Genomic DNA, 22828 nt, shown 5'->3' with positions numbered 1-22828 from the left:
TTGCAGGATAGTGACCAGGTCATTACGTGATACTGGTGGAGGAAAAAGTTTCCTGACTCGCTCCTCCAAAACACCCCAAAGTGGCTCAATAATATTTAGATCTGGTGACTGTGCAGGCCATGGGAGATGTTCAACTTCACTTTCATGTTCATCAAACCAATCTTTCACCAGTCTTGCTGTGTGTATTGGTGCATTGTCATCCTGATACACAGCACCGCCTTCAGGATACAATGTTTGAACCATTGGATGCACATGTCCTCAAGAATGGTTCGGTAGTCCTTGGCAGTGACGCGCCCATCTAGCACAAGTATTGGGCCAAGGGAATGCCATGATATGGCAGCCCAAACCATCACTGATCCACCCCCATGCTTCACTCTGGGCATGCAACAGTCTGGGTCGTACGCTTCTTTGGGGCTTCTCCACACCGTAACTCTCTCGGATGTGGGGAAAACAGTAAAGGTGGACTCACCAGAGAACAATACATGTTTCACATTGTCCATAGCCCAAGATTTGCGCTCCTTGCACCATTGAAACCGACGTTTGGCATTGGCATGAGTGACCAAAGGTTTGGCTATAGCAGCCCGGTCGTGTATATTGACCCTGTGGAGCTCCCGACGGACAGTTATGGTGGAAACAGGAGAGTTGAGGTGCACATTTAATTCTGCCGTGATTTGGGCAGCCGTGGTTTTATGTTTTTTGGATACAATCCGGGTTAGCACCAGAACATCCCTTTCAGACAGCTTCCTCTTGCGTCCACAGTTAATCCTGTTGGATGTGGTTCGTCCTTCTTGGTGGTATGCTGACATTACCCTGGATACCGTGGCTCTTGATATATCACAAAGACTTGCTGTCTTGGTCACAGATGCGCCAGCAAGACGTGCACCAACAATTTGTCCTCTTTTGAACTCTGGTATGTCACCCATAATGTTGTGTGCATTTCTATATTTTGAGCAAAACTGTGCTCTTACCCTGCTAATTGAACCTTCACACTCTGCTCTTACTGGTGCAATGTGCAATCAATGAAGACTGGCTACCAGGCTGGTCCAATTTAGCCATGAAACATCCCACACTAAAATGACAGGTGCTTCAGTTTCATTGTCCAACCCCTGTATATATATATATATATATATATATATATATATACATATATATACATATATATGTGCTCCGGCATCTGGCAAAAAGAGACTGCTCAGATTAGATGCCATCCGCACGACGCAGCACTGCTGCTCTGCCATCTGATGAAAGCTGACTTTCTTCTACTGACTGCTGCGTCTCTCCGTGACAGTGACTGAAATATATTTGAAGAAATACCAGATTCTTTGCTGCTGTGTGTGTTTCTGCCATTGTAGCAGCGTTCAGTTTACCTGCGGGGGTCCCCTGTGACGTGATTAAAGTGCGCAACTAAATCGCAAACGACTGGTCTGGACATGCCTTTTTAGTGAAATTTATGGCAATATATCCCAAGAACCGCTCATTTCAGTGGCATGAATTAATTATTGTAAATATTGTATCAATATTTCCTCTCCATAAATGTAATTGGATTTATCATGAAAGTTCAATGTCACAGGCACTTTAATATATAAATGTATGAGACACAGACAAACATTATTTATTCAATGTACTGACAAGACAGGGCAATTAAAAATCACCCACTGCTATCTAAACAAGTTCCTAGAAATGAGTCAGTATAAATGTCTTGAAAGAATGAAAAAAAAGATAGCATATTTCATAAAATCATATCTTATTAAATTAAAACATAAGAACCCACATTATTAGTTGAGGAGACACATTTTGACAGAAAAGTCATATAATCAACATAATGATTTGTTTGGCTATTTACTTCATTCTAACCTGTAAAACTGGTAAATGAATAACTGCATTTTCTTTGCCCCTCAAAAAAGGTTAAATATTTACAGTGGGGAGAACAAATTGATACACTGATTTAGCAGGTTTTCCCACTTGTAAAGCATGTTGAAGTATTTTTTTTTAATCATTTTATCATCATTTTTATCGTAGGTACTGTTCAACTATGAGTGAATAAAATCTAAAACAAAAATCCAGAAAAATCACATTATGTGATTTTTAAGTAATTAATTAGCATTTTATTGCATAATATGAGTTATTTGATCACCTAACAACCAGTAAGAATCCCAGCTTTCACAGGCCTGTTAGTTCTTCTTTAAGAAGCCCTCCTGTTCTCCACTCATTACCTGTATTAACTGTACCAGTTTGGACTCCTTATCTGTATAAGACGCACCTGTCCACACACTCAATCAAACTCCAACCTCTCCACCATAGCCAAGACGAGAGAGCTGTGGAAGGACATCAGGGATAAAATAGTAGACCTGCACAAGGCTGGGATGGGCTACAGGAAAATAGCCAAGCAGCTTGGTGAGAAGGCAACAACTGTTGGCGCAATTATAAGAAAATAGAAGAAGTTCAAGATGACAGTTAATCTCTCTCGGTCTGGTCCATGCAAGATCTCACCTCGTGGGGCATCAATGAGCATGAGGAACGTAAGGGATCAGCCCAGAACTACATGGCAGGACCTAATCAATGACCTGAAGAGAGCTGGGACCACAGTCTCAAAGAAGACCATTAGCAACACACTACGCCACCATGGATTAAATTCCTGCAGTGCCAATGACCATCTGGATGATCCAGAGGAGAAATGGGAGAAGGTCATGTGGTCTGAGACAAAAATAGAGTTTTTTGGTCCAAACTCCACTCGCCGTGTTTGGAGGAAGAAGAAGGATGAGTACAACCCCAAGAACACCATCCCTACCGTGAAGCATGGAGGTGGAAACATCATCCTTTGGGGATGCTTTTCTGCAAAGGGGACAGGACGACTGCACCCTATTGAGGGGGGGATGGATGGGGTCATGTATCAGGAGATCTTAGCCATCAACCTCCTTCCCTCAATAAGGCCACTGAAGATGGGTCATGGTTGGTTTTTCCAGCATGACAACGACCCGAAGCACACAGCCAGGGCAACAAAGGAGTGGCTCCGTAAGAAGCATCTCAAGGTCCTGGAGTGGCCTAGCCAGTCTCCAGACCTGAACCCAATCAAAAATCTTTGGAGGGAGCTGAAAGTCTGTATTGTCCAGCGACAGCCCTGAAACCTAAAGGATCTGGAGAAGGATCTGTATGAAGGAGTGGTCCAGAATCCCTGCTGCAGTGTGTGCAAACCTCATCAAGAACTACAGGAAATGTCTGATATCTGTAATTGCAAATGAAGGTTTCTGTACCAAATATTAAGCTTTGTTTTTCTAATGTGCCAAATACTGATGTCATGTAATTAAATGCAAATTAATTACTTAAAAATCACACTCTGCATTAGTGTGGTGTGAGGAGCTGCTACAAACTCCTTATAGGTCTGTATGAAGGTGTGAACATAAACCTTGTGTGATTTACCTGAAGATGATGTTATCATGATCTGCTGGTCTGTCACACTGATATGTGTCAGGAACGTGGTAGCTGCTTGTTGTTGATGTAAATGTACTCACTCAGTGAGAAGTGAAACTGTCCCTGTTAGCCACATATGCATGTCATTTTTGCCATCATCATGTTTTTGAACTCAAATTGAATAACCCATTTGCACTAGATGTATCAAATGTATCTGTAGTGGGGCTATTGTTCTGGAGCCAGTATTTTGTGATAGCCTTTTTACTTGCAGCCAGCAGCACCGTAAGAAGATAAACATCAGTTTTATTCAAGCCATCCGGCTTAATTCCAAGATAGAGTTGTGACTGATACACTGATATTGAAACACAGAATATCTAAAACAATTCTTGCTATTTCCATCCAGAAAATCTGGATGGTGGGGCAAGACCAAAAACATGGGCTTGATCAACAGAGACCTCTCCACAGGCCAGTCGTTCTCCAGTCTGTTTGAAATTCTACTTGGGATTTATAAAATACAGATTGAGAGATTTTTGTTGGAAAAACTTAAAGTCCAGGAGTTGGTGGAGCATGACTGTGTTTCCCAGGCATTCAGCCACATGTTCTGTGTTATCAGGATGTTTAACTCTTCCCCATCATGTTTCACATAGTTTGTAGTGTCCTTATTTAATGAGCTGATGCCATGGAATAACTTGCTTATAAGTTCTTTATCATTCTCTGAGTTGTATGCGTCCATAAATATATGACTAACTGTTGGTCGTTCACCCAATCTATAATACAACACATTTGACATAAATTGTTAAAGCTGTTAAACCCCCATTTGTTAATAATTTTGCATATTTCAGTAATACCATAATATTCCCACTGTCTATATTTATGTAAAGATTACAAATTTGATTTAATACATGTGAAAGAATGTAAAATCATCATACATCATTTCTTTGGATGCACTTGTTAATATTTTTGCAAAGGATAAGACAGATAATATATGGCCAGTCTGTCAGTTCTAGAATATGAGAACATGCTTGTTTCACTCTCTACTGCTTCAACTGTGTATTTTAATAATTATTGCATGGATTACACAAAAGGATATTTATTATAGTTTTTATGGATTTAACTGTACCAGTTAATGAATGTTGCATGGATTACATGGAAAGATCTCACCTTATTTTGACAATATGCTCACCTACACATAAACACACAAGGTCATACAAACAGGTTACTATTACATCAATGTGGCCTGCCTACTTTGATCCTGGACCCAGACTTGACTAAACTGAGATCTGTAGGCCATTATAAACACTTGGACATTGTACCTACTGATTCTCTTTGGTTTTCACCTTGGTGAAAAAGTTGAAATTGACGTTTGGTTTTTACTTTTAGCCTTTCTTTTTTTACGTTTTTCTTCTGTTCCTCCTGTATATGTATTCCTCTGCCAATGCCTACATCTTGTAAACAATGTTGATTACAGAGCACTGAGTTTTAACATTCTTACTAGTCTGTAACTGCCCATGGGTTGAATCACTGGCATATCTTTATTTAAAAGGCTATTTTCAGTCTGCCTCTGTCATACCTACAGTCCTACATTACCCAGAATCACACTGGAAGCCAGCTTTGTTCCTATGATTTATTTCTACAGTCGGTTCCTTCGGTCCATACTGAGTTAGGGAAAGCAGTGCTGAAGTACAGTATATTGCTGCTTCTACGTTAAATGAGCCATACAAGTCTTTAAAATTTTTGGGGCTGATTCTGATAAACATGTTTAAATCTGTTTTGCAATATTCAGAAGTAGCCATATCTGGTTGCTGGTGCACCTGCTAAATCTTATTTCCTCTTTTAGACTCTGCTATTGTTTTCATGCTTCTCATGTTTTATTGTTATAGTGAGTTCATAGTTATATGTTCAGTTTTACATCTTCATTGCTGTTTTTGTGCTGCTGCTTGTTTTGACCTGGAAATTCTTGCAAAAAGATCTTTGGTCTCAGTGACAATTTTCCTGATTCAAGTTTCAAATAAAAATAAATCTGTTTGAGCTACTGTTGCCTTTCTGTCCTCTTGAACCAGTCTGGTACCAGTTGACCTCTACACAGCTGCTTCTTACTGGATGTTTTCCCTCTTTGTGACCATTTTCTGTGATCCTAAGAAATGATTGTGTGTGAAAATCAACAGTTTCTGAAATACTATTGGATAGTTGAGTCAAGAGGTTTTATATTTTCAAAGATATAAGATATACTAAATTATATTACTGTGTTTTGGGTGTTTTAGTTAGTAAATCTACATTTTAAAAGCAAATCATGATCTTTGTCTAAACTTTGTTTGCTGTCTATAATTAGCAGGAAAATGACCTGAGTTGCTTTAGTGAACTCCTGACATGTTCCCAAATGGCCCAGTACCATTCATGTTTGTTCTCTAAATTCCAGTTTCACTGTCATATGATTGCACTTGGTGCCAAATGCTGTCAGCCAGTAATCAGTGGCAGTGACACGCTCAGCACTAAATGTCACCTTAGTTGTTGAAACTGTTCTGGACTTTTCATAACTACTACCGATCCCAGTCGGGCCTTACTAAATACAGAGTCTCAGTTTACTTCTTTAGTACTACTAATACAATGAATACAGTATTAGCTGGTCTACATGTGATGTGATTGTGTCCTAATTGTGTATAAATGCAATCATCTTCTCATGGAGCCAACATTTAGGATCAGATCAGAACTTTCTAAATAAATCTATGACCAAACCTGCTGTGGTTAAAAGGTTTTTATAACATGACAAATGCAAAGATTAGTTGGCAGGTTGTTTTGTCCAACACATGCAGTGGGAATATGTGTTTGCTCTATGTAAGAACCCCTAAGCACCCAATATTCTTTCATAATGTGGTTTTGTAAAGGACCCAAGCACAGGCAGTAACCTGCCAGCAGCATCGTGAGTAGAACAATTTTATAAAGTTAAAGGCAAAAAAAAACCTACAGCATGGCAGGAGGAAATTAGGAGATAGAGCATGAGTAACAGGTAGAACAATGTGGGAGAAACCGGCATAAAAATAGAGAGAGAAACAGAAGAATCCAGCAATGAACAGAGATAAATAGGCAACTTAAATACTGAGGCAGGAGAGGAAGATGACCTAGGACCGAGATGAGCTAATCAGAGGAAATATGGGGCAGCTGCGGCAGAATGAAAGACAAGTAGCTGAGAGAGGGAAACTATTTAACATGAATGGACACAGAAATCTAACAGAAAATAACTCCTACAAAGAACAGGAATAAACTTGGTAGCTAAACACAGGGAATACACTAATATGAAGAAACCTACTAACAATAATGAGCAGAGCGAAATTAACTGAATATAAACATGACAACAAGTAGATTATCAAAATTAGGGATTGGTACCGAATTCGGTACTTTTATCGGTACCGACCGAATTCCGTCGGTGCTACCGATTACCGATTCAAGTAAAATCGAACCGTTCCATGTTTCGGTACCTAAACACGTCATTGTGAGGGAGGGCGATTTTCCGTGCCGGACATGAACACAGCATTGCACGCACAAGAGCGTAATGACGTCAGTGGCCGCTGGTACCGTCAACAAAGCCAGCATGGCTGATAGAAATCGCTGGAAAGTATGGCTCCCCTTTTCAAAATGCGGTGCAGATTACGCTCACTGCAATATTTGTGATGCAATGTGCAAATCCAGCAGCGGGAATTCTTCTAATCTGAGGAAGCATCTGCAGCGTTTACCCTACATCTATTCAAGGAGGCCAACCAGAGCGCACGTAACTCGGTGTGTCAGCGTTGGTGACACACCGAGTTACGTGCGCTCGCACGCAGGTGAACACAAGCTCCTGACAGCGGACAGAAAAACATGCCGCTAAAACCTAGAAAGCAGGCAAGAATATCTGCGGTTTTAAAAAGCGCCAAATTTAGTTTTGATGGCAGCACTTCCTCTCCTGCGTGCAGCAGCAGAGCTAACTCTCCTCCTCCAGTCACTGCCGAATAAAGGTTTTTCACCTGGCTTGGTGATATTATCCCCCAGGATCTATAAAACTAGCTTGGTAATTAAACACATACACGACAGAGAGAAAAAAGAAAGAAAGATAGATACAAAGATGCAAAAACAGATAAAAGATGTGATAACGAGACAAAGATGAATATAGACATAATATATAAATACAGTAGATAAAAGATAAACATTTCAGAGTTTGTTTTTTTTTGTAAGAATGTTCAGTTGAACATGTAGACAGCTTAAACAGGCTGCTGTCAGAGGAAACCATGGGCCCAGCCATTTATATATTCTTCTGAGTGTGTGTGTGTGTGTGTGTGTGTGTGTGTGTGTGTGTGTGTGTGTGTGTACATACACTGACCTGGTTAAGCACAAGATTTTTGTCAAGGCTAAAGAGACAATTTTCTTCAGCCTCAGATCTACGGCTACAACTGCATTCAGCACCGTTAGCACGCCTGCATTCGTTAGCAACTCGACTGCAGCCAACAACATGGCTGGGTTTTAATTTGTACATTACACTGCGTAGTCAGCTAAGGGTTTTAATGTTAAAGAAATGTTTGAAACATCTGACATGTTACAATACAAACAGCTGGATGTTGTTTTGATATATTCATTAAAGTTTATATATTGAGAATTGAAAATTTCTGAGGTTATATTATTAAATGAATTAACATTTATTACCACATAAACAAACACAAAAGTACCGGAAACTGGGACCATTGAGTACCGGTATCGATTCCCAGATACCAAGTATCGGTACCATATCGATTCAAATTTGAAAGGTACCCATCCCTAATCAAAATACGCACAAAAGAGAATCAAAGCCCAAACACCTCTAAGTCGTGACACTATTCCTCCTGGGTCAACTGTCTCTTTGTCTTCCATTCTGGTTCTGCTGCAGCACTGCATGAATTATTGGTTATAATAATTGCACATTCCCAGCTCCAGGTTTCCAGGTCCTGCTCATGACTGTGAACCGTGGAATAAGAGCACGTAAACATGCTGTGTATCGGAAATCCCTTCTGATATTGACCTGCATGTTTTTTCCCATCATCCACAGAACTTGATGTAACATGATAAGTATAGTGGGGACACAGTGACTCGGTTAATTCTTCCATCAGCTTGAATTCTTTAATGAAAACACCATCTGCTGTTCTTATTTTATGGTACCAGTTGCCATGATTATGATCATGTAGCACCTGCTCCAAGGCTGCCTCAGTAATAAAGTATCAGAACACCGGGTTTACCGCTCAGAGATAAGGACTTAGTCGTATCTGAATGCCACTTAACATATAAGGAATATTGTTCAACGCTCTGACCTGACTCCTGTTCACAGTTGCTTAGTTATGTGAACTCATTATGCATTTTAATGAAGACAGAGTTGACATTCAGACTCTTCTGATACTAGTCTTCAAAACAAGAATCTCATCTCGCTTTTTTTTCACCCTGCCAGAACCAGTTTTCTATATCCATATTGAGCATTTATTTAACCACGTAGCAGAGATTTTTATCCAAAGTTATCCACACACAGAGGTGTGAAGAACAACTCTTAATCTGTTGTATAACACTGCCAAGGAATGATTAGTATCTTCCACTTCAACTCTGGAATAGGACAGAAGCCTTTCTGATATGGCATCTTTACAATATGCTGCACCTCTGAAAGGCTTCCCTATGCACTGCAGAGAGCCTGTCTGTATGTAAACATCACCACCAGCCAATAATAGCAACAATATTTCCTTCAAGGAATAAAATAATTATTTCATTGTTGCACATTAAGATGACATGCACTTTCTTTACATCTTGGATGTCATTTTTCAATTTTTTCTCCTTGCTGAGAAAATTTCCAGGACACTGACCAGCTTTTATTCTGAGAGAATGATTATATGCAGTAGTGTAGCTGATTAAATCCTCACCATTGTCTGTAAATACAGTTATGATTCATAGTTGTTGAATCATAGTATTCATAGTTATAAATATTATGCTGCTTTTATTCATATATATTAAAAAGTGCACAAGTGAAGCCTGTAACATAAATATCTATTATTATTATTATTATTACTATTTTTATTATTATTAGCAGTAGTAGTAGCAGCAGTAGTATTAACAGATTTGACAACTGCCCTTTTATTAATGTTAATCTCTGCAGTCCGACCAATGAGCAAAGACAATACTGGGAGCTGATTTTAACTGGCTAGAGTAGTTTATATGAACAGTTTATTTATGCTAGGGCTTTTATTTTGTAGGAGGTTTTGTCTCACTTTGGTAGGGTTTTTGACACTTTTGACAAAGTAGATGCTGATTAAACTGCTACCCTAATTTCTTCATGTACCCAGTTGCATAAAAAATGCATGGTAGACTGTTGTGTAAAAGCTGAGTAAAGCTTGCTGCCTCTGAAGGATTAAATGTTTCCTGAGTTAAATAATTAGTGTAAAAAACACATGGCAGTGATCAGAGATTCAACGTCTATAACTGAGGACATAATAGTGCAGAGACCATAACCGCCTTACCAGCTGGCTGCAGGTTTTACACATTTAAATGTAGAAATACTGTTACTGGCAAAAGGGTTAGTGAGGCACGTTCCTTATAGTTGCCTCTTTGTCCTTCAGTCTGTATATTCAAAACACCTCCTGTACAAACCCTGCGCCAGGCTTTCCATGCAGGAAGGAAAATTGAGAAAGGAGTGAGTCTCACATAATTTGAATGGTCCAGGTGATGATGAGACGGATCTCAGAGCTGTTGCTTATTGAAGGTTCACTGCTGGTGCAGCTGCAAGCAGTGTTGCATTAATTGAAGGGTTTAATATGTTTTACATGCACATGCACACATTCACACACGCATACATTCCAAACCACAACAGGTAAACCACATCTCACTGGGCATGCTCAGGCATTACCTGTTGCTAAATGGTGACAACAAACGTCCTTAAGATTTAAATTTGTTGCCTTGAAGTAAGATTAAGATTAAGATTTTAATTTTTCATTGGTCTAATTTTAATTATTTCAATCACATTGTGAACTCTACTGGTGCGTTTAGTGAAGATCTGTGCTCACAGATGACTTAAACTGGGTTTAGATCCAATACTGGAAATGCACTTAAATGATGGGTCATGGGTCAAGTTAAAAGTTGAATAAAAATCCTAATTGAATAGTCAAAACCAACTTTAATTAGTAACTAATGCCCTGCTGTGTATCTCTGAATCAGAGTATAAATGCAGGTGTCCTGTTTCTGGCCTCAGAGGTTTGTTAGAGAACATTAGAGGCGACTGTGGCTCAGTGACAGGTCAGGGAGAAAGTTGTGGAGAAGTTTGAAGCAGAGTTAGGTTCTACAACAATAACCAAAGCTTCTGATCATCCATCATCTAAACATGGAGAGAGGATGGACCAACTGCAGACCTGCTAAGACATGGACGTCTACCTAAACTGACAGGCTGAGAATAGTCATTAATCAGAGAAGCAGCCAAGAAGACCATAGTAACTATGAAGGACCTGCACAGATCCACAGCTTGGGTGGGACAGTCTGTTGACAGTTGTGTAACACAGTAATATAGTCCAGAAGAATGACAGAAAGAAAACCTTGGGAAATCTCATTTGAATTCTGCTACGAGCCGTGTAGGGGACACAGCAAACATGTGGAAGAAGGTGATCTGCTCAGATGAGATCAAAATTAGACTTTTTCACCTTCAGGGAAAACATTATTTGTGGAGGAAAAATAACACTGCCCAACATCCACACAGTAAAAAGCAGGATCATGCAAGGACAGCATGACATTTAATGCTGGTCAGAGTTGATGGAAGATGGATGGAGCGAATTCTAGGACAATCCTGGAAGAAAACCTGTTAGAGACTACAGAAGATCTGAGACTGGGGTGGAAGTTCACCTTCCAGCAGGACAACCACCCTAAACATACAGACACAGATATAATAAGATGGGTTAGAAAGATGGTTGTATAATGTATAGACAGGATAGTACATGCTACACTCTTCAGACTTATATTTTTAACATTTTTTAAAATAACGTTTTGAAAACCATCCTACTTCACAATTATTCACTACTTTGCTCTATCATAAAATCCTAATAATACACACTGTGTGTCTGGTTGTTATGTGAAAAAATAAAAAGTATAAATACTTGTTTTGGTGTTGTATAAAAACTGAAAACAAAGAAACATTGTAAGATAAGACTGGTTTCAATTCTTCAAATTCTGTCAAGACTGATAAAAATGTCCTCTGTATGATGATACTGCAAGACAAACATTGTCCTGATTCAGGAAAAATAATAAATCTGTTATATTAACAAGAACTCGTAAACTCCAGTTGGCTCCAAACAAGTCAAATCATTAGACAAAGTTATGTCTGATCAGGATGTGCTGGTGAAATCAGGTATTACCCAAACTGCCGTGCTTCTTTTGTATTCTGCAGAGCGGCACAGTACGTACTGTTCTTGTTCTTCTTGTCATACATGATGTGGCAACTGTTGTGGTTGGAAAATGATGTCCCCATGTAGACAAGGAAGTGCTCGCTCAGTCTGCTCCGCTGTCTTCAACCAGCAGCATATAAGATGCTTACAAGACATACTCTGCTGTGAATCCTACAGATTCAGATCATTTCTAAGCTCTAAAAGCTTGGACAGAAAGGGGGACCACTTGGTGAGCATTAAACTTTGCATCTGCAGATCAAAAGATTCTAATTTGACTCAAACTGTGGTCCAAATGTGATTGAACAGCTTTTATCTGATGACTTTGGTGACCCCTTGAGTCCACTGCATATTAGTGTTTCAGAGTATCAGCACTGAGGGGCAGATCTCCCACTAATGATTGAGATTTTAAGTTTCTCAGATTCTGCTGTTTCATCAGATGAACACCACAGTACAGAAACGTTTCGAACCATTAGCTCCTAAAATAATATCATAAGCCAAGTAGTCTGTGATTTTCTAAACAGACGTCTTTGTTCAGGGTGTTCCTACCCCCGGGTCAGTTAACACAGCTGAATGACAATTTACAGTAATAGGTGGACAAAGGGCAATGATGCTTCATGCTTCATATGGTTGGAGAATATCCCTCACTTGTGCATCTTATCCACATAAATGTAAACAGCTGGAATGATTCTCCAAGAAATCCCTTCAGATAAATGAAATGATATCCTCTATTACATCCCACATGTGAACTTTTACCTACTTTTAAATAGAGCTTGGATCAAGATCTGCCAGCAGATGGAGTGTAGCAGGACAGGTCTACTTAAACCTTTGATTGGAAACAGCAGTGAAAGCTATAGTTAAGCCCAAACTATTCAACCCTGGTTTAGATTCAAAGTAAGAATTGGCAGCCCTGCTAAGACTTCATGTAGTAACATCAGTGGTTTTAATTATCAGTCAGTCAGTCAGTCATTTTCTACCGCTTATTCCATAGTGGGTTGCGGGGGAGCTGGTGCCTATCTCCAGCAGTCTATGGGCGAGAGGCAGGGTACACCCTGGACAGGTCGCCAGTCCATCACAGGGCAACACACAAACAACTATGCACACACATATTCATACACCTAAGGACAAGGCATGTCTTTGGACTGTGGGAGGAAGCCAGAGTACCTGGTGAGAACCCACGCATGCACGGGGAGAACATGCAAACTCCATGCAGAAAGACCCCCGGCCGGGAATCGTACCCAGGACCTTCTTGCTGCAAGGCAACAGTGCTACCAACTGTGCCACCGTTTAATTATAAACCCTTTTATTTACTCAAACACATTTTTGTGCAGGAAGTAATTTAATGTAACTTTTATTTAAGTAGTATCAAAGGGTTAATAATGTTGTCGTTCACATTAGCATATATGGCGCTTTAATAGGAACCAATGCTGAGTTGGTTCCTGGTATCAGATATACGCTAATTTAACAAGCTCTTTTAAAGTGTTTAAAGCTAGGTCAGGGGTCAGCAACCTTTACAATCCAAATGGTCATTTGTGCCTATAGCACAGCTAAATAAAACACATTTAGAGCTGCCAAGGTTACATGAACTTTTGAAAAAAGAACAACATTTAATTTTGATAAAAATCTACTATAGGAAATGTGTTGTCATATTAAATCACCTTTTTATTTCTACGTTTTGCAAAAGAGGATGGATATAGTTCTATATTTTTTCAATGGGGTGTTGAGATTAGTGGAAAATGATGTAAAAAGGCACAGTTTCCAACCTAATGAGAAAAAGTGATCTAAAAAATATATTCTTTTAGTGTCATTCTGTTGTGGAAATTCAATGCAATAGCTCTCTGAAAAAACTGGATAGTGCAATACAGCTCAAGGTTTTTTACTGTAAATGACTGGATTTATGGTGAGTTAGGGATATTCAGCCCTGTTAAACTGAAAAACAATACAGTTTAATGCTTTTACCTTTCTCTTCATAGCTGTAAACTGTCTGAATTAAGTGATCTTGTTAAATTAGGCAGATGTGGGTGAGTTTATTCAACCCAACTCAGAGGTAAAGGAGGACGTGTAACAACATAATCTTGCTCTGCCACTTTTAGAAATTGGGAACCAGTTGCCTTTCTTTTCAGGCACCTATGTTTCCAATGTTGGAGACACAGCCTCTTCTAGTTCTAATGCTTCATATATCAGACAACGTTATATTATTAGCTTCAATAATTTTATTTAATTCAGTCTTTATTTTTCTTTTTAATGTAATGCCAGTTCATAAAAAAAGTAATCTGAAGGTACTTTAAAGGACAAACTGTTCAAAATCATTTCATTCATTTTAATCGTATTCAGTATAATACAAATAGATTAAAATCCAATTTCATGCAGTCCAGTTCTGTCCAATTATAACATGTTATGTAGATGACAAAGTACTAAAATGTTGTCTAAGGACTGAGGTGGCATCAGGTTTTTACTTTGAATTACTTCCCCATCATGAACAAGCACTTGGTGGCAGTAGAGAGGAACAACTCCTTTTTAAAATAAGGAAACTTCCAGCAGAACCAGACTAAGGATGGATGGACATTCTTAGAGAACCAGAAGGAGACAAACACTGAAGTACTGGTTGAAAAGTATTTTATATTGGAGGAAGTGCATTAGTATTTGGCAAAGGCCTTAAAAACTAAAAAAAAAACTAAAATTTAACAGCTTTAACTCACCAGGCTGGAACAGGTAGTGTTGTTTTAAAGAAAAGTGCACATCAGATATAATGAAAAAATCTGTCAATATCTTGGTAATCTATTTAATCAATCTTTTTTTTAAACCACCGCAACTATGCAACTACTATACAGCAAGGTTAACTAGAAATGTTCATCTGTTTAAGCTCTAAAGGTGATCATATTCTGAACAAGGAGTGTCTGTGGGATTGTGGCATGACTTTAAGACCACATCCTCCTCTACACCTCTGTGACCACCATAATTCAACATTCAAAGAATAAAACCAGACTCAGTGTCCACATTTAGTGTGCTCTCATCAAGCAAGAAATGCTGCTTTCCTGGAGCCATTTTTTACTTTTTCACTATGATCCAATATTAAACAAGTATTGGTATTAGTAGTTTTAGGTGTGCATCGTTTGCTGAGAACTTTACATCAAGCATCGCTGTAATTCCTGTGAAGGGCAGACAAGATTTAAACTCTGAAATAATCAAGCAGTGAAGTAAAAGCCACAAGTTTCATAGTTCACTCCAGGTTTTGTTTAGAAATGTAAAAGGCCAGTGGTGAATCTCTGGAGATGGGCCTCATGACCAGTGGGCTGGAACTTGAAAGCAAGGCGAGTCCACCTGGGCCTCCTCATTAGAGAACTCAGGAACAAGATCAGGAAATGAAGACGAGCCCGCAGGAACATTCTGAAAGGGATAATGACAGCTATGTGAAAAAGTGATTACACTCCAAACCCTAGGTCGCAACAACTGCCATCATATGTTTGTGATAACTGGCAATGAGACTTTCACATCACTGTGGAGAAATGTTGACAAACACATTGGAAGGTTTTTCATGCCACAGCATCTCTATCGGATGTAAGTCCTGACTTTGAGATTTTCTTTCAGGATTTCTGTTAAAGAGTAGAATTGATACTTCCATCAGTTACGACATTTTACCGTGGTCCTGAAGCAAAACCAATACCATCACACTACCACCACCATGTTTGACTGTGGGTGTTATGTTTTTTTGTCTGAAATGCTATGTTGGTTTTATACCAGATGTTGCAGGACACACACCTTCTAACAAGTTACCTTTTTGTCTCGTCAAAATGAACCAATTAAAACAGAGGGTGTGTTTGAGGGTGTTATTAATTAATTGTTTGTTTTTCAGATGTTTATACATCTGAAAAATGCATGCAGCCGTTATACTTTAAAGGTATACTCAACTTAATGCTGGCCTGTCACATAAAATCCTAATAAAATGAACAGTGTAACCTGACAGAATTGTAAGTTCATTTTGCTTTACAGCAGGACCTATTCGCTGAATATATGAACCAGTTTGAATCAGTTCAAAATAGAAAGACCTAAAAGTAAATAAAGTAAATAAAGATTGTGCTTCCCTACAACGATAGAATGAGCAGAACCTTCCACTTCTGCATCAACATTAGAAAGAACTCAACTCCAAGGCCCTCCTCTGCTAAAATGTTTGAGTAAGAAACAATCTGCACCAACCACTTGTAGAGATGATCTAAACAGAGAAACAAATGAGCTAGGAGAAAGTAAGAAGCATATGAAATTAACAGAACCTTTATGAACCTTCAGTATACTGTTTCCAAATTATAAACTGTCACTGCAGCTAGACGTTTTGGTTTGTAATCATGAGAGGCTGCATTTGTTAAAAGGAATGATGATTTTAGTTACCTTTAGCTTTTCATCTTAGAGCAATAGTTATTGAGGGTATTTAGAGAAACAGTTATTCTGTAACTGAACTCCCAGTCAACCCCAACCTCAACCTCATCCTTCTGATTCAATTTTCTCACCAAGTGTGTGACACCAGCTATAAAGTAATTAGAACTCTCTCAACCACTCCAAAGTGTCAAGACATAGCTTCATGAACAGGCGAGACCCCCAGGGCCTGATGTATGTCAAAAGTCGCTGATTTCTCATTGGTAATATGTGCTTCTGAAAGGAAATTCTTGTTTTGTGATATCAGTAAAGTTTATACATACAGCTTCCTCTGTCAGAGCTCACTGAGTTATGTCCACAAGAAACAGCGGAATGAACAGGTAACTCGGGAAGTGGACCTCTTTTGCATTTCACGGTGCTGGCAATAAAAAACATGTTAGTTTCACAGTAGTCCCAGAGCAGAGGCATCAGAGTTGTCTACATCGTCAACAGCATCAAGTCTGGTACAGATAAAAGTTTAAACTTGTTATACTGAAAATACTAGTACGCAAAATAAATGTCAGGACATATTTCAGGAAACAAAGAAGGTGCTGAAATCCGTCAACTTGCTTCTAATGAATCCGAGAAGTACAATGTGATCTTTAGCAGTAAATAATCATCTTTAACAAATCCTTAAATGCCTGTGAATGTTCCATAATATTGTTTAATTTATATATTTTTTTACAACCCACATCTGATGTTCTCGAGGATTTCATATTAACACAGTCCGGTACGGTAATTAATGTAAAGTGCAACAACATTTTATAGTGAACAAATAAATAAAATAACATTGAATAAATCTACTTATAGATTTAATGAGAGGCGTATACCCGCATGATCATGTTGGAGGGGTCAGCGGCTGTAACCGACATTCCCCCAGAAAATCAAAGTTGAGAAGGCAGCTTATCTCCAAAAAAGAAAACCTTGTCCCATCTGAACTTTCTTCTATCAAAGAAAGAGAATCTGAAGCGTTAAATATATATATATATGCACAATGGCACAGTTGGTAGCACTGTTGCCTTGCAGCAAGAAGGTCCTGGGTTTGATTCCCAGCCTGGGGTCTTTCTGCATGGAGTTTGCATGTTCTCCCCGTGCATGCGTGGGTTCTCACCAGGTACTCCGGCTTCCTCCCACAGTCCAAAGACATGCCTGTTAGGTTAATTGGTAACTCTAAATTTCCCTTAGGTGTATGAATGAGTGTGTGTGTGGTTGTTTGTGTGTTGCCCTGTGATGGACTGGTGACCTGTCCAGGGTGTACCCTGCCTCTCGCCCATAGACTGCTGGAGATTGGCACCAGCTCCCCTGTGACCCACTATGGAATAAGTGGTAGAAAATGACTGACTATATATATATATATTGACCTATATTGACCTATTATGGCGCCGAAGATGGTCGCCTCGGCGTGTTGGTGCGCATTGTTTTGTTTTGTTTTTTGCTTTAAAACGGTCTTCTGTGATGGTACCCGGAGCTCTCTCACCAGAGAAGAACTCATGAACATCAGGGCTACTACACCAGAGGAGTTATTTCCAACTTTTCCGCCTACTGCTCTGGAATTTTTGGACATTCTGGTCAAAGGTGCGCTCACCTTTGTTCACGCGGTGAAACGCTGGAAGAGAGGGAAACGGGCTGGGGTGCTGGTACGACTTCGCAAGCGTGGACTACGAACACCGTTACCTGGAATATTTCTCTCTAACGTGCGCTCACTTCCCAACAAAATGGAGGAACTACAACTGCTGTTGGGGAAAAGCAGGGACTTTTATTTATTGGCAGTTTTGTGCTTCACGGAGACCTGGCTGTGTGGATTAATACCGGACTCTGTGCTGCAGCTGGCAGGATTCCAGCTCTATAGAGCTGACAGAGACACGGAACTCTCCAGCAAAGCGAAAGGTGGAGGAATCTGTTTTTACCTCAACAGTGGTTGGTGCAACGACGTGACAGTGATTCAGCAGCACTGTTCTCCAGACCTGGAATCCTTCATCATAAACTGTAAGCCTTTCTATTCCCCCCGTGAGTTCGCTTCGTTCATCCTGGTCGGTGTTTACATCCCGCCGCAAGCTAACGTGCAGGTCGCACAGCGCATGCTCGCCGACCAGATACTGAGTGTGGAGCGGACCAACCCGGACTCCTTAGTTATCGTCGTTGGCGACTTTAACAAAGGTAATCTGACCCACGAACTCCCCAAATACAGACAGTTTATAAAATGTCCGACCAGAGAGGACAACATTCTGGATCACTGTTACACCACCATCAGAGACGCTTATCACGCCGTCCCACGTGCTGCACTGGGCCAATCCGACCACATCATGGTCCACCTGATTCCTGCATACAGGCAGAAACTAAAGCTCTGCAAACCTGTTGTGAGGACGACAAGGAAGTGGAGCAGTGAGGCTGTGGAGAATCTCCAGGCGTGTTTAGGCTGTACAGACTGGGATGTGTTCAGGACTACTACCAACAGTCTGGACGAGTACACAGAGGCTGTGACTTCCTACATCAGCTTCTGTGAGGACAGCTGTGTACCATCATGCACCAGGGTGAGTTACAACAACGACAAACCCTGGTTCACAGCTAAACTCAGAAGGTTAAGACTGGATAATGAAGAGGCCTTCAGGAGTGGGGACAAAGACATATACAGAGAGGCAAAGTACAAGTTTGGCAAGGCAGTGAAAGAGGCCAAACGACTGTACTCTGAGAAGCTCCAAAACCAGTTCTCAGTCAACGACTCTGCGTCTGTCTGGAAAGGGCTCAAGCAAATCACCAACTACAAGCCGAAAGCCCCCCACTCCATCAACGACCGACGCCTCGCCAACGACCTGAACGAGTTCTACTGCCGCTTTGAAAGAGAAAGGGACAGTCCTGCAACCATCCCCCACGACAACCCCAACAGCTGCAGCTACAACTCACCACCCCCACCTCCCCAACCTCAAGAGCGGCCTTGGCACCTCCAACCCCCACCCTGAAGTTCCCCCCCACCAGCCCCCTACCCACGCCGGGGACGGCTCTTTCCATCCAGGAGAAGGACGTCAACAAACTCTTCAGGAGACAGAGCCCCCAGAAAGGTGCTGGACCAGATTCTGCCTCAACAGCCAGCCAGAAGCACTGCGCTGATCAGCTGTCTCCAGTCTTCACAGACATTTTTAACACCTCACTGGAGACATGTCATGTGCCAGCCTGCTTCAAGTCCTCCACCATCGTCCCTGTTCCCAAGAAGCCAAGGACCACAGGGCTTAATGACTTCAGACACATCGCCCTGACCTCTGTGGTGATGAAGTCCTTTGAGCGCCTTGTGCTCTCACACCTAAAAGACATCACCTCCTGGACCCCCTGCAATTTGCCTACAGAGCCAACAGGTCCGGTGACTGTGGAGGCCAGGTCATCTGGCGCAGCACCCCATCACTCTCCTTCTTGGTCAAATAGCCCTTACACAGCCCGGAGGTGTGTTTGGGGTCATTGTCCTGTTGAAAAATAAATGATGGTCCAACTAAACGCAAACCGCACGGAATAGCATGCCGCTGCAAGATGCTGTGGTAGCCATGCTGGTTCAGTATGCCTTCAATTTTGAATAAATCCCCAACAGTGTCACCAGCAAAGCACCTCCACACCATCACACCTCCTCCTCCATGCTTCACGGTGGGAACCAGGCATGTAGAGTCCATCCGTTCACCTCTTCTGCGCCGCACAAAGACACGGTGGTTGGAACCAAAGATCTCAAACTTGGACTCATCAGACCAAAGCACAGATTTCCACTGGTCTAATATCCATTCCTTGTGTTCTTTAGCCCAAACAAGTCTCTTCTGCTTGTTGCTTGTCCTCAACGGTGGTTTCTTAGCAGCTATTTTACCATGAAGGCCTGATTCACACAGTCTCCTCTTAACAGTTGTTCTAGAGATGTGTCTGCTGCTAGAACTCTGTGTGGCATTGACCTGTTCTCTAATCTGAGCTGCTGTTAACCTGTGATTTCTGAGTCTGGTGACTCGGATGAACTTATCGTCCGCAGCAGAGGTGACTCTTGGTCTTCCTTTCCTGGGGCGGTCCTCATGTGAGCCAGTTTCTTTGTAGCGCTTGATGGTTTTTGCGACTGCACTTGGGGACACTTTCAAAGTTTTCCCAATTGGTCGGACTGTCTGACCTTCATTTCTTAAAGTAATGATGGCCACTCGTTTTTCTTTACTTAGCTGCTTTTTTCTTGCCATAATACAAATTCTAACAGTCTATTCAGTAGGACTATCAGCTGTGTACTGTATCCACCTCCTGCACAACACAACTGATGGTCCCAACCCCATTTATAAGGCTTGAAATCCCACTTATTAAACCTGACAGGGCACACCTGTGAAGTGAAAACCATTTCAGGTGACTACCTCTTGAAGCTCATCAACAGAATGCCAAGATTGTGCGGAGCAGTAATCAAAGCAAAACGTGGATACTTTGAAGAACCTAGAATATAAGACATATTTTCAGTTGTTTCACACTTTTTTGTTCAGTATATAATTCCACATGTGTTAACTCATAGTTTTGATGCCTTCAGTGTGAAGCTGCAATATTCAGTCATGAAAATAAAGAAAACTCTTTGAATGAGAAGGTGTGTCCAAACTTTTGGTCTGTACTGTAGGCAGAAGGCTTTCAAAACAATGGCCAGGATGTCATATCAACACACAATAAATTCATGTCTAAAATAAAGTTTGTTGATAGTTTAGCGTTATTTTCAGCTTACCACTTTGCTGTGTCCATCGTTTCCATAGACAGAAGGAACTGACCCCTTATTCAGATAAAGTCTTTCAGTAAATCCTTTTTAATACTGGAGGAGGTTGATGAAGAGTTTGTCCTTGAAGTGGAGAAATAGGAAATTCTTCACTGATGTGGGTAGATTTCCATGAAAAATAAAATCTATCCAGGCACTATGAAGAGGTTCTGATGCTGAGGGATGATGTAATGAATTGTGTGGGTTAATACACTCAGCAACCGAACCGAATCCTCTTTCAGCGTAGACATACTTGAGCTTAGACTACAAAACTGGAGCGAGAAATAAATATGGCGGATTTGCGAAATTGATCAGCTGGAAATCCATGACCATATTTAGCTGATCCGCAGCAAGTACTGTGACATAACAGCTGGAAAAAGGTAACAGATGATAGAGAAAATTTAACTGACTGAAAAATATGACCCAAACAGAGTATATAGATATCTCTGCAACACCTTGACAACTAAATTAAACTTTTCTTCCCCCCTACAGACTCCAAGTACACAACAAAATACACAGCTCAAAAAAATAAACGGAACACTTGACACAATATAACTACCAAGTAAATCAAACTTCTATGAAATCAAACTGTCCACTTAGGAAGCAACACTGATTGACAATCAATTTCACAGCTGTTGTGCAAATGGAAAAGACAACAGGGGGAAATCTTTGGTGATTAGCAAGACACACTCAATAAAGGAGTGGTTCTACAGGTGGGGACCACAGACCACTACTCAGTACCTATGCTTTCTGGCTGATGTTTTGGTCACTTTTGAATGTTGGTGGTGCTTTCACACTCGTGGTAGCATGAGACGGACTCTACAACCCACACAAGTGGCTCAGGTAGTGCAGCTCATCCAGGATGACACATCAATGTGAGCTGTGGCAGGAAGGTTTGCTGTGTCTGTCAGCGTAGTGTCCAGAGTCTGGAGGCGACCAGGAGACAGGCCAGTACACCAGGAGATGTGGAGGAGGCCGTAGGAGGGCAACAACCCAGCAGCAGGACCGCTACCTCCACCTTTGTGCAAGGAGGAACTGGAGGAGCTCTGCCAGAGCCCTGCAAAATGACCTCCAGCAGGCCACAAATGTGCATGTGTCTGCACACACGGTTAACAACCGACTCCATGAGGATGGTATGAGGGCCCGACGTCCACAAATGGGGGTTGTGCTCTCAGCCCAACACCTTGCAGGACGCTTGGAATTTACCAGAGAACACCAGGATTGGCAAATTCGCCACTGGCGCCCTGAGCTCTTCACAGATGAAAGCAGCTTCACACTGAGCACATGTGACAGACGTGACAGAGTCTGGAGACACCGTGGAGAGCGATCTGCTGCCTACAACATCCTTCAGCATGACCGGCTTGGCAGTGGGTCAGTAATGGTACCGAGATGAGATCCTCAGACCCCTTGTGAGACCACAGGCTGGTGCGGTTGGCCCTGGGTTCAATGCTAGGACAATGCTAGACCTCAGGTGGCTGGAGTGTGTCAGCAGTACCTGCAAGATGAAGACATTGAAGCTATGGACTGGCCCGCCCGTTCCCCAGACCTGAATCCAATTGAGGACATCTGGAACATCATGTCTCGCTCCATCCACCAACGTCACGTTGCACCACAGACTGTCCAGGAGTTGGCAGATGATTTAGTCCAGGTCTGGGAGGAGATCCCTCAGGAGACCATCCACCGTCTCATCAGGAGCATGTCCAGACATTGTAGGGAGGTCATACAGGCACGTGGAGGTCACACACAATACTGAGCCTCATTTTGACTTGTTTTAAGGACATTACATCAAAGTTGGATCGGTCTGTAGTGTGTTTTTCCACTTTAATTTTGTGTGATTCCAAATCCAGGCCTCCTTTGGTTAATAAATTTGATTTCC

The 22828-nt window shown here is 41.2% G+C and overlaps 1 protein-coding gene and 1 long non-coding RNA gene across 6 annotated transcripts in view; one reads left to right on the top strand and one right to left on the bottom strand.

Moving 5' to 3' along the window:
• Positions 1 to 22828, top strand: part of thrb (thyroid hormone receptor beta) — a 140341-nt gene that overhangs the window by 77723 nt on the left and 39790 nt on the right. The window lies entirely within an intron of this gene.
• LOC124879154 overlaps positions 14410 to 22828 on the bottom strand; it is a 9577-nt gene continuing 1158 nt past the window's right edge. Inside the window, exon 2 of the long non-coding RNA XR_007040965.1 lies at positions 14410 to 15197. This is a non-coding gene — a long non-coding RNA (uncharacterized LOC124879154). The remainder of the gene's footprint in view (positions 15198 to 22828) is intronic.

This window comes from Girardinichthys multiradiatus, chromosome 13, assembly GCF_021462225.1.
Source record: "Girardinichthys multiradiatus isolate DD_20200921_A chromosome 13, DD_fGirMul_XY1, whole genome shotgun sequence".
Classification (NCBI taxonomy): Eukaryota; Metazoa; Chordata; class Actinopteri; order Cyprinodontiformes; family Goodeidae; genus Girardinichthys; species Girardinichthys multiradiatus.
This window is presented reverse-complemented; position numbering and strand designations above follow the sequence as displayed.